Genomic DNA, 11,406 nt, shown 5'->3' on the forward strand with positions numbered 1-11,406 from the left:
CCCCAGATGTTTAAACTTGCTGTCGAGGAACTGCCAGGATCTTCTTGAATGGTGGACCAGGCTCGAGTGGCCGAATGGCCTATTCCGGCCCCTAATTCTTACATGCTTATCATCTTATGAACTTTTCACAGGAGAACAAACTCGCCCCTGAGCATGCATGAGGAGAAAGCTACAGAAAATATTCCCGTCTGGTGAGCTGTCGCATGTGAGGCGAACGTGTTAACTGCGACACTGCGGAAACATCTCCACTTTCAGCACCAGGTCAGACGGAAATGTTGAGCGAGCAGGTGAACTGCTGAATCCCAGTTTTAAGGAGTTGGTCGTGGTGTCAAACAATGAGTTTCGCTTAATGATTAAAAATAATAAATGTCAGAAGTTGGATTCAAACCCACACCTCCAGAGAAAACTGCGATCTAATCACAGCACCTCAGACCGCTCGGCGGTGTGTGTGGCCACCTGCAAGTTGATTTGGAACTTGTGTGTCCTGTCACATGAATTAAATGAGGGCAGCAGGCGTATCTCTGCCTGACACCGGGGAAACAGTGAGACGGAGAGACAGACCTTGGAACAAGGGTCTGGTTATTTGCAAACTGCAAAGAAAATATTAATTCTGAAAGAACAGTGACCCCGACGTGATTTGAACACGCAACCTTCTGATCTGGAGTCAGACGCGCTACCGTTGCGCCACGAGGCCTACACAATGTGTTTGAGATGTTCCTCTATATGAAGCTTTCACAATACAAGGGGCTTTAAATTCCCCGCCCATTCCCACCAGGTGTCAGAAGCAGTGCTCACCTGCCAGTCAACGTATGTTTTTTTCTTAAACTTTTGTGTTGCGTTTATGGAAAAGCATCATTAATTAACGCGTCACCTTCTTTTGCACAATGAAAGAAATGCTAACTGAGGGACAGTCGATACTTCAATCATTTGTCCTGTGCTTTGGGGAGCGGGCAGGGAAGTGGACCTGAGTCCATGATCGCATCGATCATGATCGTATTAAATGGTGGAGCAGGCTCGAGGGGCGCATGACCGACTCCTGCTCCTATTTCTTTTGTTCTTATGTTCTTCAGCATGTTGACCCATTTTACACACTGTATTGCCGATGTCACCAGGAATCTGGGGCAACTTTTGTCAAATTTAACAGCACCGGTTATTCCTTCCGTGCAGAGAAATTAGAATCAGCAGCGAAGATAAAATCCCATGGTGATCATTTTCAGATTCAACGCAGTCGGATTTCAAATAAAGTGAAAGAATTTTACAGTGAAACGATTTGGAAGTTTTACTTGTATTTGTATCTTTAATGAAACTTTGTGGCATCTGACTCCAGTTCATGCCTCTGCTGAATAAGAAAGGAGGGTTTGACGTTGACCAGACTGCACTGCCCCTGATATTTGTGAGCTCATCCTTTATCTTGAGTGGTTTCTCACCCTTTGATGGGCTGCAGTGTAGCGGATATCACGTTGGCCTCACACGCGAAAGGTCCCCGGTGGATCCGTTTTCTCTCACTGAAAGTTATCTATTTATTGGTTAAATAAAGAGCAATTCAGGAATAAGGGAGCATTTCTACCAGGAGAATAAATAGCTAATAAAAACAGCAAATGCTGGAAACCTCAGCAGGTCAGGCAGCATTATCCAGGAGACTAAACTCTCCTCCGATTGTTCCCTTATAGCAAGTTTAAACATAATGTTTCTACCCATAATCAAACCGGGTACTTTTCACATATAAAGCAAATGTGATAACCACTACACTAAAGAAACCTCTGACACAGCAGCCCCAACAGAGGGAAGCTGACCAGTGAGCTCCCTCTGTGCTGATCGGGAATGTGTTGGCTCACCGAAAACAACTTCTGTCCCACACTGAAAGTTCTCAATCCTTCTCCTCCACTGCCCTTTACAGAAATGTCACGGATCACCCAGCCACCGTGTTCACTTCCACATCCTCACAGTGGGGCCACAGAGGCTCCTACCGTTTCCCCGCGATCAGCGAACTCACCCAGTTTGTAAAATTAAACCCCGAACACGTGCCCGGCAAAGGGCAGGAGAAGCCATATAGTCTGTGAGCTCGGTCTATCACAGAAAGTATTGGTATTCATGGTGCTTACAGCAATTAGTAATCGTCTCACAAACCTCAATTATTTTTATGCGATGAATTGATCGAGAATTGAAACCAGTTTGGTGAGCCGGATCTTAACCCCTCGACCACCAGGGAACGGTTATGATACATATAGATATATTTATATATATTTATATATTAACCTGAATATCAGAGGCTAGCTACCTAGACTTCATGGTGCAACGGTAGTGCGTCTAACTTTGAGTGAGAGAAATTGTTCCACAGTGACACCCATTTCATCTTTTGTTCCCTTTTAAACACTAGAAACTGAGACAGGGGGAATAAATAGAGAAATAAAAGCACAGGGATAGAGACAAGAGGAAGAGAGAAGGGGAAAGATACTGTCCCCACCCAGAACTAATGCAGAAACCCCTCTGCTGCGGTCGGGGTGGCCACCCACAGCCTGGATACACTAACGGGAGAACACCAGCGGCAGGTCGGGGCCATAAAAGGAACGGCGAGCGGCCCTGGGAGCAGCTTGGAGTCCCGGGAGATTACTCCAGGGAGCAGCGCGAGCTGGTGCAGGAGGGCGGCGGCAGCGAAGTGTGACGTCATCAAGGTCCAGGTCGGTGATTGGAACGTGGGCAGATACAGCAGGAGCGGCGAGATCGGGGCAAAGGAGCGGCGAGAGACTGGAGAGGGATGTGATCGGTGCCCAGCAGACGCTTGAGTTCGGGGCCAGGGGCCCAGGGTTAGCACGGGCCAGCCCACACTGCGATATGTGTGTGCACTAGGTCCGCGCAGCAGAGCTGGTCGCCTGTCGTCTTGCTTAACCCTTGCCACTGGACCAAGACCTCGCTCTGTCAAGCCCGTGTGATGGCTGGGGTGCAAAGGCCACCACACGTTAAAAAAATCCACGCACAGGCATCTTCCACCCTTTGGGATGTCGTTCGGATCCTTCATTGAAACACCTGTGAATTCATCCTTTTTCAGCGTGGAAGCAAGTCATCCTCGTTTCGAGGGACCGCCTATGATGATGATGATGATGGATACATTAACGTCCCAACAGCTCATTGACTGCAGGAGTGGGACCGTGCGGCGCTTCAGAAGACATGTCGAAAAGGCCAAGTCACTAATTTCGTCTCATGTGCTCCTCCGATCAAGAACAGCAACACACATTAAAAATGCTTCAATAATGGTTACATCTTATCTACACATTTGCTAAGCAGGTGGTTTGTTGGTCTAGGGGTATGATTCTTGCTTCGTTGGTTGTTGCTTGAAATTTGCAGAAAGATCCTGGCTTCAAATCCCAGACCAGCCTTGAGATTGCATTGAAATTTTGCAAAGAAGGACTTGTATTTCTGCAGCGTTTGTCAGGAACTCATGATGCCCCAAAGCGCTTTGCAGCCGTTGCGTTGCCTTTGAAATGTTGTCATGTGAAGAAAGATGTGCCCAAATCAATTCAACTCTTTGCAAACAAGTTCACAGAATCAAAGAAGTTTACAGCACGGAAGGAGGCCATTTCGGTCCATCGTGTCCGCGCCGGCCAACTCGAGGCTATCCAGCCTAATCCCACTTTCCAGCTCGAGGTCCATAACCCTGCAGGTTACGGCACTTCAGGTGTACATCCAAGCACTTTTTAAATGTGGTGAGGATTTCTGCCTCTACCACCCTTTCAGGCAGTGAGTTCCAGACCCCCACAACCCTCTGCATGAAGACATTTCCCCTCGAAACTTTCGGCCAATTACTTTAAATTTATGCCTCCTTGTTTCCCTCTGCTAAGGGAAATAGGTCCTTTCTATCCACTATATCTCGGAACCTCATCATTTTATACACCTCAATGAGGTCTCCCCTCAAGCTCTGTTCCATGGAAAACAAACCCAGCCTATCTAATCTGTCCTCATGGCTAAGATTCTCCACTCCCAGCAACATCCTCGTAAATCTCCTCTGCACCATCTTCAGTGCAATCATGTCCTTCCTGTAATATGGCGACCAGAACTGCAAGCAGTACTCCAGCTGTGACCAAACTTGCCCCACCGACCCCATCTCTTGTATTCTATGCCTCGGCTAATAAAGGCAATCATTCCATATTCCTTTTCAACCACCTTAGCTACCTGGCCTGCTACTTTCAGTGATCTGTGGACATGCACTCGCTGGATTCTGGGGAGGTCCCAGCTGATTGGAAAACTGCAAATGTAATGCCCCTATTTAAAAAAGGAGGCGGACAAAAAGCAGGAAACTATAGACCAGTTCGCCTAACATCTGTGGTTGGGAAAATGTTGGAATCCATTATTAAAGAAGCAGTAGCAGGATATAGAAACATCGAAACATAGAAAATAGGTGCAGGAGTAGGCCATTCGGCACTTCGAGCCTGCACCACCCTTCAATAAGATCATGGATGATCATTCGGCTCAGTACCCCTTTCCTGCTTTCTCTCTATACCCCTTGATCCCTTTAGCTATCAGGGCCACATCACCCTCTTGAATATATCTAACATCTGGCATCAACAACTCTGCGGCAGAGAATTCCACAGGTTAACAACTCTCTGAGCGAAGAAGTTTCTCCTCATCTCAGTCCTAAATGGCTTACCCCTTATCCCTTAGACTCCGACCCCTGGTTCTGGGCTTCCCCAACATCGGGACCTGTCCAGTCCCGTCAGAATTTTATATGTTTCTATGAGATCCCCTATCAGTCTTCCAAACTCCAGTGATCTCTCGATACCTTGGTTCCCGAAAAATCTATCTAACGCAGCCTTGAATATATTCAGAGACTCAGCATTCACAAGCATGTGGGGCAGAAAATTCCAAAGATTCATATCCCTCTGAGTGAAGAAATTCCTCCTCATCTCTGTCTTAAATGGCCGACCCCTTAACCTGAGACTGTGGCCCCTGGTTCTAGACACTCCAGCCCGGGGGAAACAACCTCTCAGCATCTACCTTGTCAATCCCCTTCAGAATATTGTGTGTTTCAATGAGATCACTTCTCATTCTTCTAAACTCTGGAGAGTATCGGCCCATTCTACACAATCTCTCAACTTAAGACAGTCCTCTCATCCCAGGAATCAATCTGGTGAACCTCTGTTGTACCACCACCAAGGCAATTATTTCCTTCCTCAAATAAGGAGACCAAAACTGTGCGCAGTACTCCAGGTGTGGTCTCACCAGGGCCCTGTACAATTGTAGTAAGACTTCCTTACTCTTGTACTGTGAGCTATATATTAGGTACTATGGGCCGAGTGCCCTGTTTTTTGGCTGTTTCGATGGTTGTATAAAAAGTTATTAAAATTGACAGTTGCTCGGGAAATATATTTGTATTTCCTTCAGTGTACTCCTTACTCTTCAAGGGCTAGATTTTCCCCAAGCAGTTTTGTCGGCGCACTGACCTCAAGCGCATCGACTTTGCACGCTGGAAATGGCTCGGGGAAAAACTCGCCCCATCCTGGCCGCTGTGTACAGTCCCCGGAGTCCTGGCGTGGCGTCGATGGTGAAGTGGGGGGCGGAGCCAAATGCCTGCGCTGAAAACACTGCTGACACCTTCGCACATGGGCAGTAGGGAGAGAAAACTTGGCACTCTGCCATTTTTAAACAGTGTCAAACCCGATGAAAAGCACAGCAGCTTCTCAGCTTCTCCGGTCGCTCGGCGGGCTCTCCCCCTGTCCCTCCCCGATAAAACGCACAGCACCAGCAGCTGCAACTTCTCCGGTCCACAAGCTCACACTTCTCCCGTGTGTAGAGGCAGTATTTCCCCTTCTCTCTTCCTCTTGTCTATATCCCTCGGCTTTGTTTTCTGGATTTATTCCCCCGGCCTCATTTTATGTGTTTAAAAGGGAACAAAAGATGAAGTGTGTGACACTCTGGAACAATTTCTCTCACTCAAATATATCTATTTAGTGAAGTGAAATAAAGAGCAATTGAAGAATAAGGGAGAAGCCACTGTCACCCTTTTGACAGGAGAATAAACTCGCCCATGGCTGTTCATCCACAGAAAGTTTAAACATAATCTTCCTGCACGGGATCCTTCCGCGCGGAAAGCAAACGTGATAACGGCTCCACTGCGGAAACCGCTCTGACCAGAAGTACAGCAGAGGGCAGCTGACCAGTGAATGCCTTCTGTGCTGATCGGGAATGTGTTGGCTCACCTTAAACAACTTTTGTCCCTCACTGACAGCTGTCAATCCTTCTCCTCCGCTGCCCTTTACACAAACATGTCACTGATCCCCACTCACCACCCCACATCCCCATCGTGTTATCTTCCATGTTAGCACAGTGGGGCCGCGGAGACACCTACTCTCTCCCTGCGGTTAGTGAACTCAGTCAGTCTGTAAAATTAAAGGGGAACAAGTGTCCCGCAAAGGGCAGGGGAAGTGAGAGAGTCTGTAACCTGGGTTTAATTGTTTGTCAAAGGCTACCCGTCCTGTTGTGTATTTCCAGCAGTTTCCTACTTTCACAGGTGGAGATACCGGGGCTGGACCATGTTCCTTAAATACAATGAGGTCGGGATAAAAGTTCCTCACATACTCAGGGCAAATTAAATGATTGAAGTTCTACAATGGATTAATTAATGATGTTTAAATCAATGAATCTTTTTTTCCACATGAGATGCAAGTAACTCTTTCTTCTAAGGTTTTAATTTTGATGGAAGTGCAATTTCCCTGGCCGGAAATCGACCCAGGGCCGCGGTGGTGAGAGCGCCGAATCCTAATCACTGGACCACCAGGGAACGCTGCATTGCTGCAGCGCTGCATCGTAATGCTTGGTGTCATTATTGTCCTTTTCAATCCACTTGTTTCACAACGAAACACATTGTAACCGTGATCTGAATTTAACGCCACGTCATTCTTTGAAATCACCTTTAAATGATTGGGTAAAACCACTCCTTGTACCACCGAAAAACAGCTTCGATCCAGGTCAGGGCGGTAACTTCTGTAACAGCTTTTTTCAATTCAAAACCTTATAAAATTGAAGACATGCAGCTAATAAGAAAAAATAAGAATTAATTAAATCACAGTTAAATAACCGATAACCTTTTTCAGGATGAAATAAATATTAATATAGCTACTGAGGGACAGTAGTATCTTTAATCATTCATTTTCTCTTTACATGTGATGAATTTTTATCCCGATCTCATTTACATGCTGTATGAGAAATTGTAAGTGTTTATGACTCAGTTGTAAAACCATTGATTGTGTGTGTGTCTATTCTTGATAGGAGGAGCACTTGAGACCAAAGTTCCAGTTCGATATATGCATCAATAGAATCAATTTTCACCAGTTCCTTTAAACCCAATAACATAATTTATTTTGATTGGACTGGATGGAAGAACATGATCCATGTAAACATTTTTTTATCGTTTTACTTGTGCTGAATGCTCATAAAAGTATTGGAGTGGGAACTCACTGGATGACAGCAAAGCTTGCAATGTTTGCGGAATATATTCGTGCAGCCAAAATGCACAATGACAACCTCGGGGAAAAACATTAAAAGGCTTTGCCCGGAGATGGGTTTGGATTACCCACTTTTCAGTTACCAGCCGAATTCGCTGAACCATTGAAACACAGATACACACTGCAAGACATGCAAAACCAGGGTGTCAGTCAGTTAAAGCTTCAGATTGCTCCGACCGGGATGGAACTTAACCACTCTCAGTTGGACTTTTCCCAAGTAAAGGGTGGGACATTCATTGTGGATGTGTGGAAGCAGTCTGGTCCCGCACACTGCAGACACTTCCATGTCACCACCAACCAGCTCTCCCACAACCGGTGTGATCTACTTTCCAGCCTTCCAGTGCCTTGTCTTTGATGAAGTATGTTTCAAAAGTTTTGGAATAGTTGGTCCATGGTGTAATGGTGAGCCCTCTTGACTTTAAATCTAGTGATCTGAGTTTAAATCTCGGTCAAACCTAAATTCTTGTTGTCCCAGCTGCTGAAAATTTGGGACAAACAAGTGAAAGACACCTGGTGCTGGTGGGCAGTTTTGTTGCCTTTTTCATTGATGATTGATCTACAAGTCTAGTTGTCAAATTGTGTGCTCAACCGTCAGTTATCTGCTACAAATCAGCGGAGGACAAATCACTTTGTTGTCTAATGCTGCCTTTGCCTGCACAATGTGTGCTGAGATTATCTGTGCAATATGCATTCCGCAGGATGAATAAAAGCAATGCTTTTTGAAATGCAGGCACTGCATGTTTTGCACTCGACAAAACATTGCATTTTCTTTTCATTAATTTTACATTAATGCATTGCAATGCCAACGCACTTTTTACGTAACAACATCGATAATTAGCAGAGCGTAATGAAGACATCGCAAAGTTTCTGTTTAAAGAATGGACTCAGTCGAGAATATTTTGTGGATTTTATTTTTCTGAGGCTATTTTCCCTGTGCTGGGAACAACCTGCGCAGATATGTGAAAAAGCTGGTTTTGTTAAAATTCCAGAGACCGCATGGCAGTTCGCTGGGACAAAAGAGCTGTCAGTCATCCATTGACAAAAGAGCTGTCGGCCAGGAAGGGGGGCCACTGACAAAGCCACTCTAATTTGTAAAAGCACTTCTCACCTCCATCTCAGAAGGAGACACAGAACAATGAACCCACCAGCCTGGCCAGCCAAGGAGGAGCTGGGTCTTTCCCAACACAAAGGCTCAGAGAGATGCCCAGACTCAGGGCCATCAGCCCAATGCATGGGTGGGATGGCCCATCACTGACTAAGTACCCGTGCTTAAAAACAAAGGGGTTTTAAAGATTGGCGGGAAAGATAGGGGTAGCAAGACTCCCAGAAAGACAGGGTCCTTTCCACTTTATTTTTAGCTTGGAGCTTGGTGTGAAGCTTGGAGCTTGCAGCTTGCAGCTTGTGTCTAGAGAGAGCCCCCTCTCCCTCTCGCTCTCGCTCCACCGATCGATGTACCAGAGGAAGGGGCCGCAGTACTGCAGAAGAAGCCACCGAGACTGAAGACCAGGCAGTGACTTCCCACAGCTGAGCTGAGCAAGGAAACGGCCTGGGTGGTGGTGAACATGGTCGCGAGTGTCCCAAGCCAGTAACCAGATATCCCAGTCCAGCTGGGTAAGGGCTCAGGGTATTCTCAGAAGTGAAGCTTTCCAGGGCTATTCTGGGGAGGGTAATTCATTGGTAGGGGTGGGGTTAGAATCCACCAGGGAATTACTGCGTGTTTCTCCACAGAGACAGTGATTTCGTTTAGCAGTGCATGTTTTAGACATTGTATGTTAGACCAAATAAATATACTATGATTTATCACTGAAGCATCCCTTTCCGTGACTCATTTAATTTACACTCAGAATAATAATTCTCGGATCTAGAACTTTCGTAAGGTGGGGGCGATTCAAACAGTCCGTCTGGCAATTGGGCGAGGATCACAAACACTTACAATATTTACGAAAGGATATACTTGCTTTGGAGGCAGTTCAGAGAAGGTTCACTGGGTTGACTCCGGAGATGAGGGGGTTGACTTATGAGAAAAGGTTGAGTAGGTGGGGCCTCTACTCATTGGAATTCAGAAGAATGAGAGGTGATCTTATCGAAACGTATAAAGTAATGAGGGAGCTTGATAAGGTGGATGCAGAGAGGATGGTTCCACTGATAGGGGAGACTAGAACTAGGGGGCATAATCTCAGAATAAGGGGCTGCCCATTTAAATCTGTGATGAGGAGGAATTTCTTCTCTCAGAGGGTTGTAAATCTGTCGAACTCACTGCATCAGAGAGCTGAGAAAGCCACGACATTTAATAAATTTAAGACAGAGATAGCTTCTTAACTGATAAGGGAATAAGGCTTATGGGGAACGGGCAGGGATGTGGACCTGAGTCCATGATCGGATCAGCCATGGTCATGTTAAATGGTGGAGCAGGCTCGAGGGGCCATATGGCCGACTCCTGCTCCTAGTTCTTAAGTTCTTATGTACTGAATAGCGACACACAAAAAAATGCTTTGATCATGGTTACACCTTATCTTCACGTTTGTCAAACAGTTGGCTCGTTGGTCTCGGGCTGTGATTTCCCTTCGGAGTTGTTAATTGAAATTTACGAGGGGTCCCAGAGGAGCCCTGATATTGCTCGCATATTTTGAAATTGCATCGAACTTTTGCAAAGAAGGACTTGCATATCTGCAGTGCCTTTCAGGAACTCATGACGCCCCAAAGCGCTTTACAGCCATTGAGTTATGTTTGAAGTGTTGTAGTTTGGGGAAAGATGTGCCCAGATCACCAAACATGTACCTCAACTCTTTGCAAAGAGTTTGGTGCAAATAATCAGGCGTCTCAGGGATTTGGACTTTCTTTGAATAAGTTCTGCTTGTACCTGCATTCAAGCTTGAAACAGCAACTGGGCTTCCATCTCACGGGACGTTTGGGGTTGATGTCCGTTGCTTTCAATCTTTGAAATTTCACCAAGCAAAGAAACGGTGAATCCAACTGTCCCTGTAAGCATTTAGTTCCCGTTTAATCACAGGAATATCCGCAGTCAGGAGCTGAAAAGGAATTCAAACCAAATACAGGCTTCGGGACAATCAGAATACTTTGTCACAGACAAGGCACCGGAAGGCTGGAAGGTAGATCACACCGGTTGTGGGAGAGCTGGTTGGCGGTGACATTGAAGTGTCTGCAGTGTGCGGAACCAGACTGCTTCCACACATCCACAATGAATGTCCCTCCATTTATTTGTGAAAAGTACCACTGAGAGTGGACAAGTTCCATCCCGGTCGGAGCAATCTGAAGCTTTAACTGACTGACACCCTGGTTTGGGATGTTTTGCACCTTATATGTCCATCAGTCTCTGTGGCGCAATGGGTTAGCGCGTTCGGCTGTTAACCGAAAGGTTGGTGGTTCGAGCCCACCCAGGGACGAAGTGTTTTACTGTTTTTCCCCGAGTATTCGGTGCCGCACAGTCCCAGGTTGTCATTGTGCGTTTTGGCTGCACGAATCTATTCCGCAAATGTTGCCAGCAGTGCTGTTATCCAATTAGTTCCCACTCCAATATTTTATGAGCATTCAGTTCAATTAAAACGATAACAATTTTTTACATGGATCATGTTCCTCCATCCAGCCCATTAGAAATAAATTATGTTATTGGGTTTAAAGAAACTGGTGGATATTGATTCTATTGGTACATATATAGAACTGGAACTACGGTCTCAAGTGCTCCTCCTATCAAGAATAGACACACACACAATCAATGGTTTTACAACTGGGTCATAAACACTTACAATTTTAAACCATTCTCATACAGCGTGTAAATGAGATAGGGATAAATCTTCATCACATGTAAAGATAAAATGAATGATTGAGGATACCACTGTTCCTCAGTAATTATATTATTATTTATTTCATTCTGAAGAAGGTTATCGGCGAA

At 45.7% G+C, this 11,406-nt stretch overlaps 2 non-coding genes across 2 annotated transcripts; one reads left to right on the forward strand and one right to left on the reverse strand.

The window, feature by feature from the left end:
* Positions 1 to 622: 622 nt before the first annotated feature.
* Positions 623 to 694, reverse strand: trnaw-cca (transfer RNA tryptophan (anticodon CCA)). Its single transcript has one exon. It is a non-coding gene; the product is annotated as a tRNA-Trp (tRNA).
* A 10,132-nt stretch (positions 695 to 10,826) lies between these two features.
* trnan-guu (transfer RNA asparagine (anticodon GUU)) lies at positions 10,827 to 10,900 on the forward strand. Its single transcript has one exon. It is a non-coding gene; the product is annotated as a tRNA-Asn (tRNA).
* Positions 10,901 to 11,406: the final 506 nt, after the last annotated feature.

This window comes from Pristiophorus japonicus, unplaced genomic scaffold, assembly GCF_044704955.1.
Source record: "Pristiophorus japonicus isolate sPriJap1 unplaced genomic scaffold, sPriJap1.hap1 HAP1_SCAFFOLD_233, whole genome shotgun sequence".
NCBI lineage: Eukaryota > Metazoa > Chordata > Chondrichthyes > Pristiophoridae > Pristiophorus > Pristiophorus japonicus.